This window comes from Achroia grisella, unplaced genomic scaffold (assembly GCF_030625045.1).
Source record: "Achroia grisella isolate CSIRO2021 unplaced genomic scaffold, CSIRO_AGI_Agris_v1 utg516, whole genome shotgun sequence".
Taxonomy (NCBI): domain Eukaryota; kingdom Metazoa; phylum Arthropoda; class Insecta; order Lepidoptera; family Pyralidae; genus Achroia; species Achroia grisella.
In genome coordinates this window covers 2,734,346-2,754,912 of record NW_026712909.1, presented here as the reverse complement: position 1 = coordinate 2,754,912, position 20,567 = coordinate 2,734,346, and positions in this window count along the sequence as shown.

Genomic DNA, 20,567 nt, shown 5'->3' with positions numbered 1-20,567 from the left:
AACATATGAGTATAGAGAATCTCTTCAAATGGTGGGTTCATCGTTAATGTCAATTTTTATTATCTGTTGCTAAACCGTGGCTAATAGCGTGGTGAGATTGTGGGAAACAATGTCCCAACAATCTGTATGTACCTATATTCCGGTTTATTGAATGTGTTATTTTTTACGAGATCTCATAATTATTTTTCTATTCCATTTTCTAATAATGAACGAGTCTAGACTTTATATGATTGTTCGTCTACTTGTAACCGCAGTATATAAATACATTCGTTGCTTTATTTTGACATTATGAACAGGTTACCAAGAACCTCAATGGATTAGCGGATTAGCAAGTTGCCTTACTTTCCGATGGATGAGGGTTCTATTCCCGTAAAAGGGAAATATTTGTTTTCTTGAGCGTAATTGCTTATAATGGTCAGGGTCATTTTTTTTGTCATTGTATTTTTTGTCTCATACAAAGGTGAATCTCTAACTATATTTAATTTTTTTAAATTATTTACATATTACATTACATACTAAAAAATATTATTGCAGTCTCTTTATTAAGTATGATGATATAGTTACGTACATAACATATTTTTAATGAAAAACAAAAATTTGGCGCACATTGGATGTAAAATCGATTAGTGTTCTACTGCAAACGGCATAATATACTTTACTTTTATTATATATTTTTATTGGTTTTATAAATTTGATTATTTTGCAGTGTTTGATATTGGTAAGTTTCCATTTTCATTAATCAAGAGTCAGGACATCCCGTTGGATCTATTGACAGCTGCTCCCACAAGCAGCTATCCAATAAGAAAAAGGACGCCGGATATTATATGCATAGGTTCTGATTTAATTGTATTTTACACAGATGTATATATGTTAATATATGTAGGCTTAAGTTAATTACTTGCTGGAATAAGTAAAATACTTATTATCAGTTTTTCAGCTATAAGATATATTGGGCCCATTGCTACTAATTTTACATATCCGATAATGCTGGAAACCACCGTAGTTTATTTTTAGTGAACTCACTAAGATGAACTCAACCTTTCACTGATGCCCCGCCAACGTATAATCTTAGGACAGGTAACTAGTTCCCTAATAATAAATATACGTATAGTTTAATAAAATACTGTAGCAGCTGATATATTTTGTTATCAATATTTCATAACAATTTGAATGAAAATTTTAATGAAATTCACTATCCTTTGATACCATTCACTGACCCTCCACAACACGACCCTTCCCAACGAGGCATAACTGAATGGAGTTACCATTACAAAACCCCACAAAATAAATTTCATCTCACCCCAAATAGGGGTGCCGAGTTAAATAAATCGCAAAAAGTAAATAAACGGCTGCCATTACTGCCCTGATTATTTTGTTCACCCTAAACTGTCGCCGCCATTTTGAATTTTAGTATTTTTTTTCAAACATAAAGCCAAAGAATTATAGCGTTAGCTAAAAGGTTATAGGGGAAATATAACTCACGAAATAAATGTGATTTATAATATATCGTAACAATGCTGTTTGATTTTAAGAGTTAAAATGGTAGTAGAATACTAGTAAAGCATTAGTGATACGCCACGAGTCGCTCTTGTGTTCATAATTTTATGAATTTTGTAGATATAAACATAATATATAAGCCGATGTTACTCTCGAATAATATATTGTACTTTTCAAATGTTGAAAGAATTTCTGAAAATTGTTCAGCTTCCATAATATATGTAGGTCGGATAAGTGAGTACAGAGGTAACACAATTTACTGTTCATATCTACTAGTATTGTAAAGACACAAGTGACTGCCTGCCTGTTACAATTTCACGAATAAACGACTGCACCAATTTTATTAAGACATGAAAACAAATTATATGAAGAGAACATATATGACTAACTTCAATATAAAAAACAGACAAAGTCACGGGTAACACCTAGTATTTTGAAATATTCAATGCGTACTTACAGTATCCATAATGTAGTAATTTATTCTGAATATAATCTCGATTAGTTTTCTACATGTATTATACGTAATTCTACTACTTTTTGTTATTTATTGTAGTTCAGCAGTTTTTTTAACCGATTTAAACAAAAGGGAGGTAAATAAATTACATTATTTTTTATGTGTGTTACCCCAGATTTTTTTAGTAAAGTAACTCGATAATTCACTAAATTGATATTTTTTATATGACAGTTGGTGCTTCTGATGTGGCGGCATATAAAAATTATCCAAATCTGTCCGGCAGTCATTAATTGTTCATTAACAACGATTTAAGTCGTTTTTTTATGGCATGATCAAAGTATTTACTATTTTATATGTATGGATCTATATCGCATTACGTACGTATAATATTCATATGAATAACATATATAATCCGCATTATATAAACTACCGTTTGTTCGTTCGTAGCCTTGTAAAGAAATCAAAAGTTTGCTAAAGCATGCCCCGTTTTGTGGCACAATGCACTATTTGTAAATGAAGTTAGTTGGTTTCATTGTAACTTGTTTGTGCTACTTAGCTACCCTGACTGACATTTATTGCAAGCAACGTACATATAATATACAAAAAATGTACTAAAGCCAATTTCAATTGCCAAGTTTTATTCGTTTTTAATCAATTACCATTGCATTATATATACCGAGTTCAATTGAGCAACTTTAACATTTGCATAACAACAATTTTACGAGTAACTTTTATTAAAAAACTATTATAATTTCTAACGGAAAAATAGGAAATCTTCAGCTTAAAGTTTTAAATTATTTTTTCCTCTGTGGCATGGATGGAAAAAAGTGCATCGCCTATAAGTCAATTATACTTTCTTGAAACCTATGACAGGAACTCTAGGAGTCTTCTTGATTTAAATTGATAAATCCATATTCGAATATTTTAATTGCGACGGTCTGTCAGTCTGTTACCTTTTTATGGCTAAAACACAACAGATATTAATAAAAAGTGACATAAAGATAGATTATATTACGACGACGGATATAGACTATATTTTATATAAAAAAATAACGAAATAGTGTTCTAAAGTTTATGCAGACAAAATCATGGGTAACAGCTAGTATTATACTCATACCTAGTATATTTTTTATATTTGCTCCATTTCCGATAACAAAATATATGGGGATCAAAGGATCATGTATGTATTGTATGTCGTCTAATCCAGACACCGAGTATACCTACATCGAAATCCCACTCTCATATTGATCACGCTACGATACGATTGAATTTTGTTCTTACTGTGATAGAAATAAAGATTGGTGTAACAAACAAGAAAATAATGATAAAAAGCATGTCCCAGTAAAACGCAAGGACGTTCCGAGCCAACTCATTTCCGCTGTGGATCGTATATGCTATTATTTTATTCACAATGAAAATTGTTTTCACAGAGTCACATTCGATGGCTATTATATTTCATTATATTTATTTCACCGTGGGAGACTGTAAAAAGTCGTTTGACACCAAGCAGTTTGATTTGTAATCTATCTCGGTTATACGTGCGTTATAACTAACATACGTTGCCTAAACGCATCGTAATGCGTTTAGGCAACGTATGTTAGTTGTAACGCACGCTGCCACGTATGCTGGTATATCACATGATAACATGATAACCATACTATTCATGTCTATAGATGACGGTTACTGCTTAGCATCAGATGGGCCCTCAGCTTGTTAGTCATACCAATTGCATAAAAAAGCAATACTGGTCCACATTAGCCATTCACATTAAATAAAAATAATACACAACAATTCACAGATTTCTTTATTAGAACAACATCATAAATGTATTCCGTGGTATTTGGAATAACAACAGAGAATAACATTTTGTGTTTAAACTGAATAGAATAAAACAAATACTAATCTTTTTGTAAGGCTTAGCACAATACCAAAACCGCAGCCAAATCGGGAAAGTCGTGTTTTTTTTATAACACAGGCGACAAACGAGCATGCGGCTCACCTGATGGTAAGTGATTACCGCCGCCCATGAGCACCCGCAGTACCAGGGGAAATTCCCCTGGTATGGTAACTTGCAATTTGCAAGTACGTTGTCGGAGGAACGAATAAGCTCTTTTCTTGAAGGTTTCAATATCGTATCGGTTCGGAAATACCATTGCTGAAAGGTGATTCCACAATGTGGTTGTGCGTGGCAAAAAGTTTCTAGAAAACCGCACTGTGGAGGACCGCCATTCATCTAGATGATCAGGATGGTATTTTAATTTCTGGCGGATGGTACGGTCGTGAAATTCAGCAGCTGGTATTAATCCGAACAATTCCTCAGAACATTCCCCGTGATATATGCGGTAGAAAATGCACAGAGATGCAATATCTCGCCGCAAAGCTAATGGGTCGAGTCTGTCACATAGACGTTGATTACCAATGATTCTGGCTGCTCGGTTCTGAATGCGGTCAAATGGAAGTAGCTGGTATTGTGGTGCTCCCGCCCAGAGATGAGAACAGTATTCCATATGCGGCCGGATTTGCGCCTTGTATAATTGCAGGCGATGGGCCGCCGTGAAATACCGTCTCACTCTACTGAGCACACCAAGCTTTTTTGAGGCTATTTTAGCCTTGTCCTCCAAATGACCGCAAAACTGAACGTCACTGGATATATCAACGCCAAGGACCTCGAGATTTGGCTTCACATCAAGGAGAGTAACTTGAAACTAAGGTGATACGATAAATGGATTGTTTTTAGCGGTAAACGCGCAAACTTTTGTCTTCTTGGGGTTGAACTGAACAAGATTTTCCTGACCCCTGAAACCGAAACTTGATGGAGTCAAGTTTTGATTTCAGACACAAGTTTGTTCCGGTACTCTATGACTATTGCCTGCGACATGTTAGCATGGCCTACAAGGCATTTCCGGCAAGGCAACATTCATTGCTACCGTCATCCGCATAGCAATGAATGTTGTTGATTTGTAACATGTCATTGATATGCAGCAGAAACAGAGTCGGAGATAGCACACATCCTTGTGGAATACCAGCTTTCACAGTATGTGGATCGGAAAAAGCACCATCGACAACGATCTTGATGCTCCGATCAGCGAGAAAGCTGGCGACCCGGAGGATGCTAGCTTTGAAAGAAGAGCTTTGTGCTAAACCCGATCAAAAGCCTTCGCAATATCCAGACTAACAGACCCCTTACTCTCAATAGCCTCTGCCCATCGATGTGTCAAATACACTAGAAGATCACCAGCTGAGCGACCCTGACGAAAGCCGAAAGTGTCTGAGAGACACTTTTTGTAGTATATTTCTCTTTCATATCTATCATATTAAACGCTATTAATGCATTTTCAATAAATTAATGAATAAATATCGATAAATGTAAAAATTGTGTAATATCCAGCACTAGCAAAAGAAATTGGATATTCAGCTATGTTAAGAACTCCTTGCTTGTTACGAAAGGCGCTACGTATTTGAAATGGGTTCCCATACAATTACACAGAATTCCATTACATATAGATGTGCCTACTATGTTCGTTTTCAAGGCAAATATTCCACTGTTCCACTTTATTTGTATTAAATTAAAAGTAGGCCCTAAGAAATATTATTTCAGAAAAAATATTTACAATTGAAGAAATGAATGTAATCTTGAGCGTTCATAATAGCAATGCTACATTTTCCAATTATCATTTCAATAAGCTGAAAATTTAACAACTGGCATTGCTTTGTCGTCTTTCTTTGTTATAAATTCCTTTTCCTGTCAGTGATTTCCATCATAATAAATAAAACCTTATTTTTAATTTTCTGAGCAATCTATCTGTACCTACAGACTGTATTTTAACTAACACTGTGTACGTTACATTTAGGTTTAGTATTAAAGTATTGTAAACATTTCAGTGATTAATTTAGCAAATGTAAAAATATATGAACATATTTTATATTTAGAACTATATTTAACTTATCTATAATGAGACACTCCCGTTGAGTATCTTCACATCATACTACAATCCATATAAAATGTCACATGTCCCATATCCACTGCCAGACCTCGACTCCATTACCTGTCTAGAAAAACAGACAACAATAGGAGAACACTTCACACCTATTACATTACACCCAGCTTCCATTCATGCCTGTGACGCCACACACAATGACACCAACATAAACGTCAATATCTTTGGCGGCTTTTTCTAAAATCGAACGGTCTTCATTCTTTGCTGCCAGTATTTGATGTATTAGCGACGAATTAGTCGGTCAGTTCTTTTATTTGTGATATATATAAAATCTTTTTACTTTATCTATGGCACATTCATAAAGTGACAAAGTAGCTACGCCCATTACTTGCGTGTGGCAGAACTTGGGTGGCAGACAGAGATGGAATTTCTGAATGTCTGTTCATTACATTGACTCCGTACTATACTACTAATATTTTTATGATTTTCTAAAAGAATATGGATCCTCCATATTCTTTTAGAAAATATAATATAGGGAGAAAAATATTAAAAGTCTTTATTATCTTAAGTTTAATAATATAAATATATAATAATAAATGAGGTTGATGAGCTAACTTTTGTCTACGTCATGGTATTCAGTCATTTCTAAAATGTAGTAATGTAGAAAAGGAAGATAGCATTGCTCCGATTACAAATAATTACCCTATGAGATGAACCTGTATGCGGTCTGGAAACCACCTAAACTTCTATTCTACTCTATTTTTATTTATAATATCTCTAATTTTTGTCTACAATGACTAATATGACTACATGGAATGCCAGACAAGAGAAAACAATCAATAAATAATAACAGATTCAGCTATGTTTATTTAACAGGATTTAAATACATATAGGTACAGGAGCAAAATGGAACAATACAACTTGTCGCAACCATACATCACCCAGGAAACGATCAATAACAAGTAGCAAATCTGTCATCAGAACTAGTAAAGAAAGGATAGCCACCCACCGGTAGTATCATAGTTTGGTTTGCAACAATACTCTACAAATTGTTTGAAGACAAAACAATGTAAGTCGAAAGGTATATCTCAATAGTTATTGTGGTTTTGATACAAGATGGTAAACGCTCCGGGGTCTCCGCTACCGAACAAGGTCTTAACTTTTGTTCTTATATCTACATGAGGTCCAAATTATGTGGTTACAAACATTAGTGTAGTATTATATGCAAGTTAAAATGATTCTATTGAAATGTAGTAAATTGCCTAGTATGGCAATTCAAAGACAATGCAAATTGGAATCCTGAAATAGTTTTTAAATTCTTAGAAAAAAATATTTTTTTATATAACAATATATCTTCTACTGTACGTGTCAGAACATACACTCGAAATCAGTATTTATTCAGATTATGGTTATATTTAAAAAGTACATAATTATAGTATCTGAATTCATATATGATAATTATCTACTTTTTAAATATAACCATAATTTGAATAAATTCTGATGTCGTATTTATTAAGTGGTGTTTAAATATGATGTGCAATTATATTTATTATTGAATAATTCCATATATATATATTATTAAAATATGTATAAACTTCGATTTATTTCAACCTTGATTTTAAACTCGGTCATCAATTTTGTACAAAAGAGAAAAAATATTCTAGAATTATATATATACCTATCAACTGTAGGCAACGTGGGTCATACTTCCATATGACTGATATATTGGAATATGACATTACTATCACTTAAATTATATTATTAAGACTAAATTCTAAAATAAAATACCATTATAATATAGGAATACTCTTAATGACTTTTAAAAGTATATGATTTAAATATATATTTCAGGAATAAGCAATTCCTGAAACATACACACACTTAAAAATCAATGCGATTGATAACTGAGTCTTCATCAAAATACAAATAAAAAGAATTTAGCAATAAAAGAAAACGGTGTGCCTTCAGACCTACTTTATTTGAAGGGATTCCTACTGTAATACTATTAATGAAACTCGTCTCCCACTCAAACGCGAGAAACAGACATTTATTGTTTTTTTAACGATATCAACACTCAACTTTATTAAACCTTATGGAAAACAATCGAGTTCTTTCAGCCTTCTAATATCACTCAATTCAATCACACTACAGAATAAATGTTGGTATAAAGATATAATAGAATATTGCTGGTATTAAGACATTATGGCAAATATTAGTTTCGCTGTAAGTTATCGAATACGATAAATAATTTTTCACTGTAATAGAATAAATTATACATTACTACGAATTTAATTCCAAATGGGATAGTCAGAAGAATTCTTAAATGTCAACTTCATGTTGGACATAATACTTGACATGCCTACATTATTACTGTAGTTTTATATGATGTAGTAAAATTACTTGTTACTAGGTAATATATTCTAATTAAAATTGTTATTTTTTTTATTTATATTATCCTATTATAAGAGAATGTTGATTAATTTATCATTGTATATAATTGCTATCGCAATTATAATCTAAATAAAGCAGAGGCATAAGTAGCTATCATTAAGCATCTGAGTATAATAAAATAATTCAATATAAGCACAAACACTTTGTGAATATTCCGGGAAAATAGTAAACGGTTGTAAATCTATTTAATTGCTTGCATTTTTATGTGAACATTTTTACTCAATATTATAGGGCCGCTGCCTCCTGCGGCTTCGGGAGCCCGGTCATAAAACAATAAAATGTGCTGTTGTACTGTTACTCCCTTTGTGTGAACTGACAATCGGTGACATTGGCCATAACTGCCCTCTTTTGTTTTGAAAATGACAAATGAAGATGTTGAACAATGAGGAATTGGAATAGACTGTTAACAACTTGATTCTTGTAATTTAAATTGTACTTATGACGTATTGGAACATTTAATTTATATTACAAGTATGCATGAAGGGCAAAAGTAGCAATTTGCCGTTAAATAAACTTTTATCTTGTGTATATACTCCTATATTAAATATACTTGTCATTTTCATAAGATAAGCTAAAATTTTTAAATATTATTAAATCAACATATTACAAGTGTGCTTAGTATATAAACCCTCCAATCGTTCCCAAACCCATTCAAATAGGGATAGAAATCAAATTTCAAAAGTCATATCCGTCAAGCAAGAGTTGGCCTTCAGCTGCTCCATAACTCCGCAGATTTGGAGCGCCTGCACTCGGCTCTGCATTTTTCGTAAGCTGAAGCTGTAAAGATCAGCTACCTGGCTGATGTACCAGCATATGATGTATGTACGAAAAAATATATACCTAGATTATTATTTATGAGCTTCATATATCCGAATCGACGGGGTATATGAAGTACAACTGTAACATGAAATATTGAGAACTTATTGTTACTTATTGGTGTACAAATGTAAACATCTGTTAAAAACGTGTTATTAAGTTTTTGCTGGTGTATACTATAAGTATATACGTTATACATTACATAGTCATTTTAACTAGGTACTTACATGTATACTGTATTGAAAAGTGCTACATATCTAAACGCCCACTGGCTGAATATTACTCAACTTTTCTAAAATTATCCTGTACACCTACACATGTATCATTTTTGCCAACACAATAAAGCACTGCGCCTTATCCTATGTAAATCTAGGATCAAATTTAATATTTTCCTTTACTTTACATGTACATTATTAATGCGTCAAGCCAAATACCGGAATAGAACCGAACATGACGGTCAAGTTTCATATCCATTTTGAACATAAATGCGATATAGATTTTTTTATGTGAGCATGTAATTAGAGACGACGTTTTAGAAAACAAATACTAACTGAATAACTTTATTTATCCATATCATCATTACTTTGACCAATTATACATTCTATTTCTTGTAGGTTTGTTAAAAAATTAATCAAATTATTGTTTGAAATAAAACTCTCAATCGTAATTTATAGCGAAGATGTAATTTTGTACAAATGATGATGAAATATGCAGACCTTATTCCTTCGAATATTATTCAGTCACAGAGAAGTACATGATAATATTTTGATTTATTTAATTCACAATTCAACAAATAGGTTCAAAAGCATTTAACAATTTTATCATCATATAAATGCAAAATTATGTTAAAATACGTTTGAAATCAAGTATTACATCGAATCATTTAGTTCCAGCATACATTTCCATAGTCAATCATTGTCAGCTGAACAATAAGTTCACCTTCTAAAGGAGCTATTAAATATAACACCTCAATAAAGTGTTTGTAAACACGAAAGCCATCCAGCTGAGAGGAGCGAAAGACTATAGCGCCAAAGACAAAGGCTCCTAATGGCTTCCGATGACTCATATGCTATAAATAAATCATTGTTACCATCAGACAAACTTTGCTTACAGGAATCACGAGCAATTGTCCTCTCTTCTATGCTAAACCAGAGTAATAATTTGTTCAAAACAAGACGTGCCACGCTTTCGAGGGGTCACAGTATGAGGTCCACGAAAGTTTCCATTTTTCTTTGTTGATTAGAAAACAAAACAGCGTGTCGACACCCTCGTTTCTTTTATTTGGTAAATAAGAATTCCTAGCAGAACGTTGGATCTGGAACAAAAAGTTTGTATATCCCTCCGTTGTATTGTAAAGATCACTGATAGATGCTGTTATTTTTAAATTATAGGTCTCCCATTTATTATATTCAAAGGTTTGTAATAAGTTCCGTTTAACTTCGAAATCTATAATATAATGAAAATAAAGTAGCTATTAAAATGTCTTCATTGTTTTACAATATATTAAATATTAATTATTTTGTAATGTAACTCAATAACTTAGTACCTAATGCTATTTATGTAATATATATATAGTCGACGAATCGTCAATCGTCGTTCGCGTTAGGCCAAAAGACGAAAGTGTATAAAATATATACCATTTGGCGATGTATAAACCGTTAGTTTTGTAATCATTACTATTTCCTAATTTAACCCAGATAAGCCTACTGTCCTATATTTAGGACAGTAGAAATAAAAAAAAATATCAGAATACCCTCTTTATCTAAGATTATTTAGTCTTATGATTTGCAGTAAGAAACGTGTCAGCTTTATTAGAAAAAATAAAAAGACAGTTATTTTAACAGTTTTTACCTTATATTTTACCTTATAAGTGTGTAATAAAAGTGCGTTGCAGACATGGCAAATGACAGGTATGTATAAAAAGTTATATTTTATTCGTGAGTTGTTTTTTTCTGTGTTAATGTCTAGTTGATAACCTTAACTTTTGTACTAAATAAATATTCTAGCAAAATAATATAAATAAATTACGTATAACTTGTTACAAATACTAGCGTACTATATATAGGACAGTAGGATAATATACATGATTTTAGTACAATAATACAACTTTTTCTTTACAGACCGTTAGCTGCGCATGAAATTTTAGATGCTTTAGAAAATGTTTTTGATAATGAAGAAGATTATAGAGAACGACTGATATGTATTCGACCTCCTCCTGTTGATCCTGAATGTCTCACTGACGAAGATTCGGGTGAAGAAGATAATGTAACTTTGAATAATTTGCCACGAAACATTCTGCTTCAACCGGCTGAAGTAATGATTCAAGGGCAGATTATGGTGAGTGATACAGAAGAAGAACCTTCTGATTCATGGAGAAAACGGGACTTGGCAAAAAATCCCGTGAATTGGCCAGATGTTCAAGGCGCTTGCCAAGATAAGCGCCCAATTGAGTGGTTTGAAAACTTCTTAGATGAAGATGTTATTTCGTTGTTGGTGTCAGAGAGCAATAAATATGCTGTCAAAAAGAATTTGAATGGAGACATAACCACTGAAGATATGAAATGTTTCATCGGCATATTGTTGGTTAGTGGTTATTCATGGCTCCCCCGTAGAAGAATGTATTGGGAGTCGATTACAGAACGACACATGACAACACGTTCATTATTGCTAAATGGCATGACAATAATATATTCAGTATTGCTTCAAATGCTGTAGGAATAAATCCTAAACAATCTGCCAAACGCTTCTCACAAAGTGAAAAGAGAAACATTCTCATAGAAGAACCACATATGGTGTCCATCTATAACAAATATATGGGAGGAGTGGATCGGTCTGATGAAAATATTTCACATTACCGAATTGGTATACGAGGTAAGAAATGGTACATGCCGTTGCTCACACACATGATTGATCTTGCCGAACATAATGCATGGCAGTTATATAAAATAAATCATGGAAAACTGGATCATCTTGGCTTTCGCAGAAGGGTAGCAATTGCTTTGATTGAATCAAACAGAAAAAATGCCAAAAGAGGGCCTAGCCGACCCTCCGATCATGAACATGCTGATAGTCGTAAAGACCAAATGAATCATCTGGTTATTCCTCAATCGAAGCAAACACGCTGTCGTCAATGTCACAAAAAATGTTTGACACGTTGCAAGAAATGTGATGTTGGAGTGTGTGTCAAGTGTTTTGAAACATATCATTCATAAATAGTGTTAATCTAGTAAATTACATATAACAATGGGTAATATAATCAATAGTTATCTAATAAACTACACTTTTTGATTACATTCTGTTTTGTCATAAATGGTCTTTTATTTCCTCTTATTATCCTACTGTCCTACATATAGGACGGCTGTTTCCCTGAAAGCCTTACACTTAATTTTTTTTTCATAATTTTTTTTATGTTGCATAAGATCTAATAAACTAAATAATGTAACTTTTTTCAAAATTTTCAGAAAATTTTAGTTTCAGGCTTATCTGGGTTAAGAAAAATCACGAATTTTAGTAAAAAATTACCTGTCGTACAAAGTAGCAGGACACTAGTAGACTAATTATAACTTATGATTTTTAAATAAATTTAATTAGGAATAGTTCCCAATTTAATTTATTTAATAATCATAAGTTGTCTATACGGCAAGTACCTACAAATACATAATTTGTCAGCTCCGTATTATTGAACAGGACATCTATAATCAGTTCTCTTAATATAGTGCACGTACTGACATTCTATTTACCACGTAATTGTAGTTAAAAGTTTATTCTAGTCAATAAGTGAGTAAAAAAATAGTCGTCGATCGTCATCGGTGTTGAATTTAGTGTTTTTTTTGGTCGAATGATCAGTGGACATGCACGACTTTCGCATTTAGTCGAGAATTTAGTAGACATTCATCGAGGGATGCCATTGGATCATTTCTCGTGAGAACCGATAATGGAGGTCCGGCGACGGCATCAAGTGCCGCCGAATATTCTTGGGTGATTGTAGATTTTCGCTAAGTTAATTCTTTCGACACGCCACTAAATGGCTTTCTTGAGAAGCAATTTTACTCAGTCGAACGTCCGATAGAGTTCGTAATAGAAACTTCCTCTTGAACTCTGGTCCTGAGAATTGTGTCAACATTTGTTTCCGTTTAATAAACCGAAAATAACATTTGGAAGAATTTATAATCAGCAAAGGCTGGTTATTATAGTGGACTTTATAAATTGTACTCATAATTGATTTTAAGGTTCAATTTTTATCATAATACAGAATCGTAAAATTGTAAATAGATATATGGAGAAAAAACTTTACTTCTCCCAATTTACTGTTTTTTTTTACATTCTTAGTCCTGCAAAAGTCCTGTCGGGGTTTGTCTGCAAGCGCGTAGTTATTTAGTTAGAAATTAGATGTGATCTATTTTAATGAACACACAAAAATTAGGAAAAAGGTAAATATTTTTTTCTACACTATTGTATGTTTTTATAGTTTAGGCCAAAGGTCATATAACTATTTTTTTATTTCTTATACATATTAGCTTCTTATAGTTAGTTAAATATTTCAGGCAAATTTAATTGTAACAGTCCATAATAATTATTTAGATGTATGTATAGCGTGTCAAATTTCCCTTCAGTCTAGTTGTAATACTATGGCTTATCTTCGTCATATGGTATTGTTTCATGTGGTTTTTAGTAGCTAGTAGATATTTATGTTTTTCTGATGCTCCTAAAATGTTACAACTTTTAAATAATTCTTTATTTGTTATCTTTATATTTTCTTTTCAAATGATTTTTTCCCTACAATTAATTTAGAAAACTTATTTGCAATACTTAATTATTTTGTATATAAATTTTATAGATTATAAATTTATATATAATATATAAATTTTGTATAACAAGTGAACGACTCTCCTATAATAAAAACATCAATAACAAATCAAAATTACTCCGAGTGTATATGCATATGTAGCAGTGTTGCGTTCACAACGACTATGTAATATTATGTATCTGTGAATGACAATAATACAAACGTCAAAGAGAAGTGATGCTGCAAAAGCCAGTTAGCCAACGTATTAGAATAGTTCGAATGATAGCTGACACTCCCTATAACTGCCGCATCTAGAATGATTATTTGGAAGGTATCTATGTATATTGTCTTTCTAAGTATGATGAAAGAATCAGTTGTTCAAAACTTTTTAACATAAAATTTAAAAGTAAAAAATTAATTATATTTAATCAGAAGTAATCAGAAGTAGTAGACAAGTTTTTAGCAAACAAACCTGTCATAAGCAACCGTAAAGTAGTCACAGCTTAATCGGAACCGAGCGACAGTGTGTCCAATCGAGTTGGATCGCGACACGTGCGTGCTCTATCCGCTGTGGAAATCGATCATAAATACGATTTTTCCGAAAAACTCAAGCCGACGACCGATTATATTCGATTTTCGATGGAACAGAATCCGAGAACCACGATTCACCTGCGATCACACTTGATCCGATATAACTGTCCCTGCCATTTTAAATGTTTAATTGCCAGACAGTTACTCAGAAACATAATTTTCGAATTTTTGTTCTCACGCATCTCACTGTGAGAACAATCGTACGATTTTCTATTTTAAGTGGTTACCACTTAGCGTTAGGTACACTATTGTTCGTTACGCAAATGTTATAATTCAAATAACACTACCTTAGCAGTTAGATAGCCATGGGAAATATTGGCTGTGGCACATCTTTAAAAATAAAATAATTATTTTAATTCGATAAACAATTTCACTTACTAAACAATTTCTCTGTTATGTTAATTAAAGTTTATGCAATGTTTATACTTCTCTCTAATAGTGAATATTTTTCTACTTCATGTAGGCAATTTATTTAGGAAAAACATTGAAAGTTTTAATATCATTACGTAATACGATTGATAATGTTCTTCTTAAACTTATTGTATGTAATATAATAATTGTCATCTAGGAGTATGTATAAATAATAGAATAAGCTTAAGAACATAATTAGCCTAGTACCTTGGATATGGGATAGTAATTGAATAAATTTATTTTAAGTAAAACAAATTTATTTTGAATACATTTTACTTTATCTCTAATATAGAGCATAATATCTAACTTTGTAAGCAATAAAAATTCTTTCAAACATGTGAAATGGCTAATTCTGTGTATTGGAGTGGTCATTTTAACTTTCTATATTGTTTATTTCTGTTTATATCCAATTACTTTGTTTATTAAAAAAGTTAAATTACCTACTGTACCTCCTAAATTTATTACATGGCCCTACCTGAAATTATAGCCAGGTTTATCTTAGTACCATTAAGAGAGGACACAAGCTTAAAGACCATGATTTACTAGCTCGAAATGTGGTCATATTTTCATTAGTTTATTACAGTTGTTTTGAATAGATTTTATTTTATGTAGTACCCTAAATTACAAAATAAATTATCGTAAAAATATAAAGCTTTTAAAAAATGCATTAATGAAATTATTATTAATTCGAAATACGTATATATGAATTTACATTATGTTGTGTGTATGTATAGTGTATATGTATTGGCAAGCGTACCAGTCCATAATACTACTATGCTCCTTTTCTTATATAAACTAAATAAAGGGAGATATAAAGTCAACGGGCACTTACCTCAGTCTTACATGTTTCAGCCGCCAAGCTACTTGCTTTGTAGCTTTGTAAACTGTTTCGGATGAAAAATGGAGATAGAACAGTCAAATTACATATATGGAGGCATATTACAAGGCGCCATACTAGACAACTGATATAAATACATAGATATATTTTTGGTAAATACATACTTAATATACATAGAAAATACCTAGTCCAATACAAGCAATCATAGTTATGAATACGAATGTTTGTACCGTGCAAGAAATCGAATCAGTGACCATCGTAACTAAGGCGGTAGGCTCACGCCTACGGTTTGGCTATACTTCATTTTTAATTGTAAATATAGATTATGACACTTTTGAAAAGCAACGATACTAATTTGGTAATGCCAATGTCTCATCCAGCGATCATTTTATCTAAGTTCCAGACAGAAGTTAGTCTCAAGACATCGCCCTGTCGGTTCCCACGCGTGTGCCTTACCGATAACTTTTTGCGCTCAACAGGCCGTTTTTAGGAAAAAACCTGAATCCAATCACGTTTTCTATTCAAAACCATAGTAGCTATGTACGCCTACTTCGGCGGTTGGACGCTGAGCTATGACGGCATCCAAGCCACTGGTCACGATTATGTGACTAGACGTAATAAAATCAAGTAACAATTTATTATTTTATACCTAGAACTCAACTAATATAGAAATACTAGCTATATAGTCGTCCGCGTGGTCATATCTGTATCACTTATTTCAGGCATTACCAAATTCCTTTATAAACTGTTTCGATTGAAGAAAAAACAAAGTACTTGACTTACCCCTAACCCTACAGACTTCCATAAACTTTCTACTTTCTTAATAGTCTATATCAAAATTACATCAAATCCTTTAATATGTGTTTGAGTAACATAACCTATAAAATTTTTAATTTCTTTGCAATTTCTAATTACAGAGATGGAGATATATATGGAGAGATCTTTAGCTAAAACAAAATTGTTTTGAATAAATTTATCATTATCCAAATACCAAGACCACAAACTGTAAGTATGTTTTACAATATGATTTTCCAAAAATAGAATGGACTAATTGCTAGAATATTGCTTGAAACGTGCATGCGACTGCCTAAAATCCAATCGTTTCCACCGCATACTGAGTTGAAAGACAAGCTTGTGCGTAACTTAATACAGGAACAATCCATGTTGTATTCTAATTTCTAACAACGAATAGAACCGCATTTCTACTGAAATTTAAATTTAACTTAAAGTAATTATGAAGTTATTACTTGGAAAAATCCGTGGAGAGCTGCCCCGCTTCAGGAGTAACAAAGGGTTACTGCAGGACTCCTACCGGCTTTCAAGTCTGCCGTCCACATAACAGGAGCAAATATGGGGCAGAGGCGCATCTCGTATTCCGGTGCGTCTTTCCCACGGTGGGCAGAGGCGGAGAACTGGGAACAATTCCCCCTACGCGTGATGAGGGCCTGCTTAGCGGGCAACTGCCGCTGTAGTCGCCCTTGATTGCGACCCCGTCACTGTGGCCGCGTCTCCACGCGGATATTCCTCCGAATATCATAGGTTTTTTTATGAGTAGGAGTTTCACAGTACCCATTCGTACTCCCACCGGTTAAAACCTCAAAAATGTAGATACCACTTGTTATCGGAGCCACGGGTGTATGAGAGCACGGTTCTTACGCACTTCCAACAGCGGGAACCAATCTCAGTAGATAGGGCACTACTCTTCTTCAATAGAAGCAGCGAGAGTACAAGCATGTGCCTTTCAGAGCAGAGATGTCGGCGGTCATCTTTTCTTCTACACCTTCATCAGGTCCGTGAGTTTAAGGCCTTCGCCCCGGTTCTGCAGCTCTGCACGCCAGTGGTTAGCCTATATACAATATACTATTTTAACCCATTTACTAACTCGGCATAAAACAACCGCGCTTAACAAAATAACAACTCTACTAGTAACATACTAACATATCTACCATACTGTCTATAATAATCAAAAAGATTTTGGTCTATCAAGTCATAAAAGCTTACATTTACAAGTACTTTTTACATACATTTTTCTTTATTATTAATCTTCATATTACTCTTCAAATTTAGGGCGCTTATTATGAGCATGTCTGCTTTATCGATATTTTTAATATCTTCCCTGTCAAATATTACGTTACCTTCATAATATGAAGTGAGATTTAGGTAAAAGTCGCCCCTTTCTAACTGTAACATGAAAGTCATCTAGCCAAACATGAATAACGGCTTCCATCCTACACCCGAAGCCGCAGGTCGCAGGTAATACTATTTCATACAAATATTTTATATAGCGAACTTTATAAGTGAAAGTTTATTTTTGTAAAAAGTCGTCAGCTGGATACTTTAGTCATACCTATTTCAGCCGCTAAGCTGTTTGCAAACTTTTTTCCGTTAGAGGGCTGTCGATAAAGTACTGAAATTACATGATATTATATAACATGAGAATTTAATTATTTTACAACACTAAAATACATAATGCATTCCAATGCACGAACATCAACAGGAATATAGACATTTAAGCATTGTTAGTACAGTCTGCCTTAGATGGGTACAGACGTTACCGGACGAAACCTTGTCAGCCTCAAAGTTGTATCATTTGAATTGCACCTGAGGCTGTACATGACATTAATAGACTAGGTAGAACCTTGTTAGTCAGTCTCCTATGATATAGAGCGTTCCTATATAGAGTACGTAACAAAGACTACAACAATTATGCGGTGCTACTGGCATAATTTGCGGATTTATATCTAATGTTATATAGTAGATAATAACACTTCAAGAGTGTATTTTCTAATGATACTAAAAGAGTATGTTGTCTAAAATAATACAAAATTAAATTTCTATCAGACATCTAACTATTGTTCCATAATTTATTTATATTAAATAAAATACTTTTTTTTCCATAAAATAGCATTCAATTTAATGAGATTATTTTAAATTAAAATGGATAGATATATTTTAAAAAAACGCAACTACATTATGGGATCAACACATTCTTATGCGTTGATACCATAATATAATCATTGCAATGATTCACTGCAATTGATCACAATAAATTGCAGTGAATCATTGCTTAAATATATCTACGTATCTGTATATTATAAGTTACTAACATAGTTTTATAAGTTTTTTTACTAACACAATATGGATGTAATCCGAATAAAAATAAAAATAAATTACAATTCGTTCAAATTAATCAAATGGAAATGGCTGGCACTTAGTCCTAAGATAAAGTCATTAAAATTATTTAGAAATAAACTTTTATAAAGTTGCGGTAGATATTTTCTATGAAGATGTTATCTGTGAAGTTTGTTTTATTCTGTGAGACACCTACTCTGAGACAAAGCTTGCCTTCTATAGGTATAACCAGTAATGTTATATACGCTGGTAATTAGTACTAATAGATATTAATTGATTTCAAGAAGCCATTTTCATTGTTCAACATGCTTTTACGGTCCTTTTGTTGTTTATTCAATAACATTATTGGTAATGTTCTCATATACAAGAGGAAAGTAATTGAATAAAACATAATTGAAGTTGATTCTGAAAAATAAACCCACAGGTATACCAATAAAATTTATTCTCGTCTAATCAGTTATTGTTTTATTTACGTCGTAACTGAGTGAGTAGACCGAGCTTCGCTCGTATATATTTTTTTTTAAACTCGCAGAGATGACACTAACAGACATAGACTTGTAAGGCAAAACGTTATAAAAAATATATGTTATCATGGAAGTTCGTCGAGATAATGATGCCTATATAAGTATAAACATTGTACCTTTAATATTGTTTTACAAATAATTTTATGAGTTCTTTACTCCACATAGTGTAAATTCTAAATAAATAGTTTCTATCTATTATTCAGTACCAAAATGTTTCTCGCAACTCCTATTAAACTGAAATAACGAGTCTAAAATATAAATATACATCACTTAATTAACAGGCGCCCCGTCCTCCGTATTAATAGCGAGCACGGGGTGATATAAACTTAAGCCCGAGAAATAGTAAAAAAACGTGACGCAAAATCTGAGGAAAATATTTTAACCATCGCTTGAAAACATGAGCAGACATCATTACAGATATCATCACATATAATGCAGCTCACCTCGTATATACCAATCAAGAGTTACTATCTATCCTGAGGACTTAGTCGTTACACCTATTTACCTAACTACTTATTGTCATAAACACTCCCAAGTTCTTGAAAATAGACACCATTAACATAAGAGGAAAAGCGCAAATATAAAACTGTATATCAAGTAGCCTAAATATTACCACATGGTCTGGAAATAATCAGAGCACTGATGGTGAACGCTTCATGTATCAGGTTTAAAAACGTTTATAATGAATCTCCTTGACTACTCTGTTCCTATATTGCCGCTGATGTTAAAGAAGGTGTAGACGTTTTACAATATATATTGTTATATAATAGTAAAATAAAACGAACACATCAATATCGTCCATTTATTTTGAAAATATTATGCAATTGTAACCGTTATTATACAAAGGTGCTTATTACCAAATTATTTAGTATATCTAAAATACAGTAAAGTATGTATAAAATAAATACCTATTTTTATATAAAATCACAATTCGTACAAGGCATATAATTTTTGCTATATTTTATCCATAAGTAGATATTATGAACAAAATTACACTTTGGGCCAAATTTTTTTTGTTATCATATTACAAGGTAATAAAATTTAAGTATTTAATCAATTAGGTACATATTAATTGTTGCGTATAAATTAGTGGAGGTAATTACATTTCATTTTTACTACTAACAAGGCA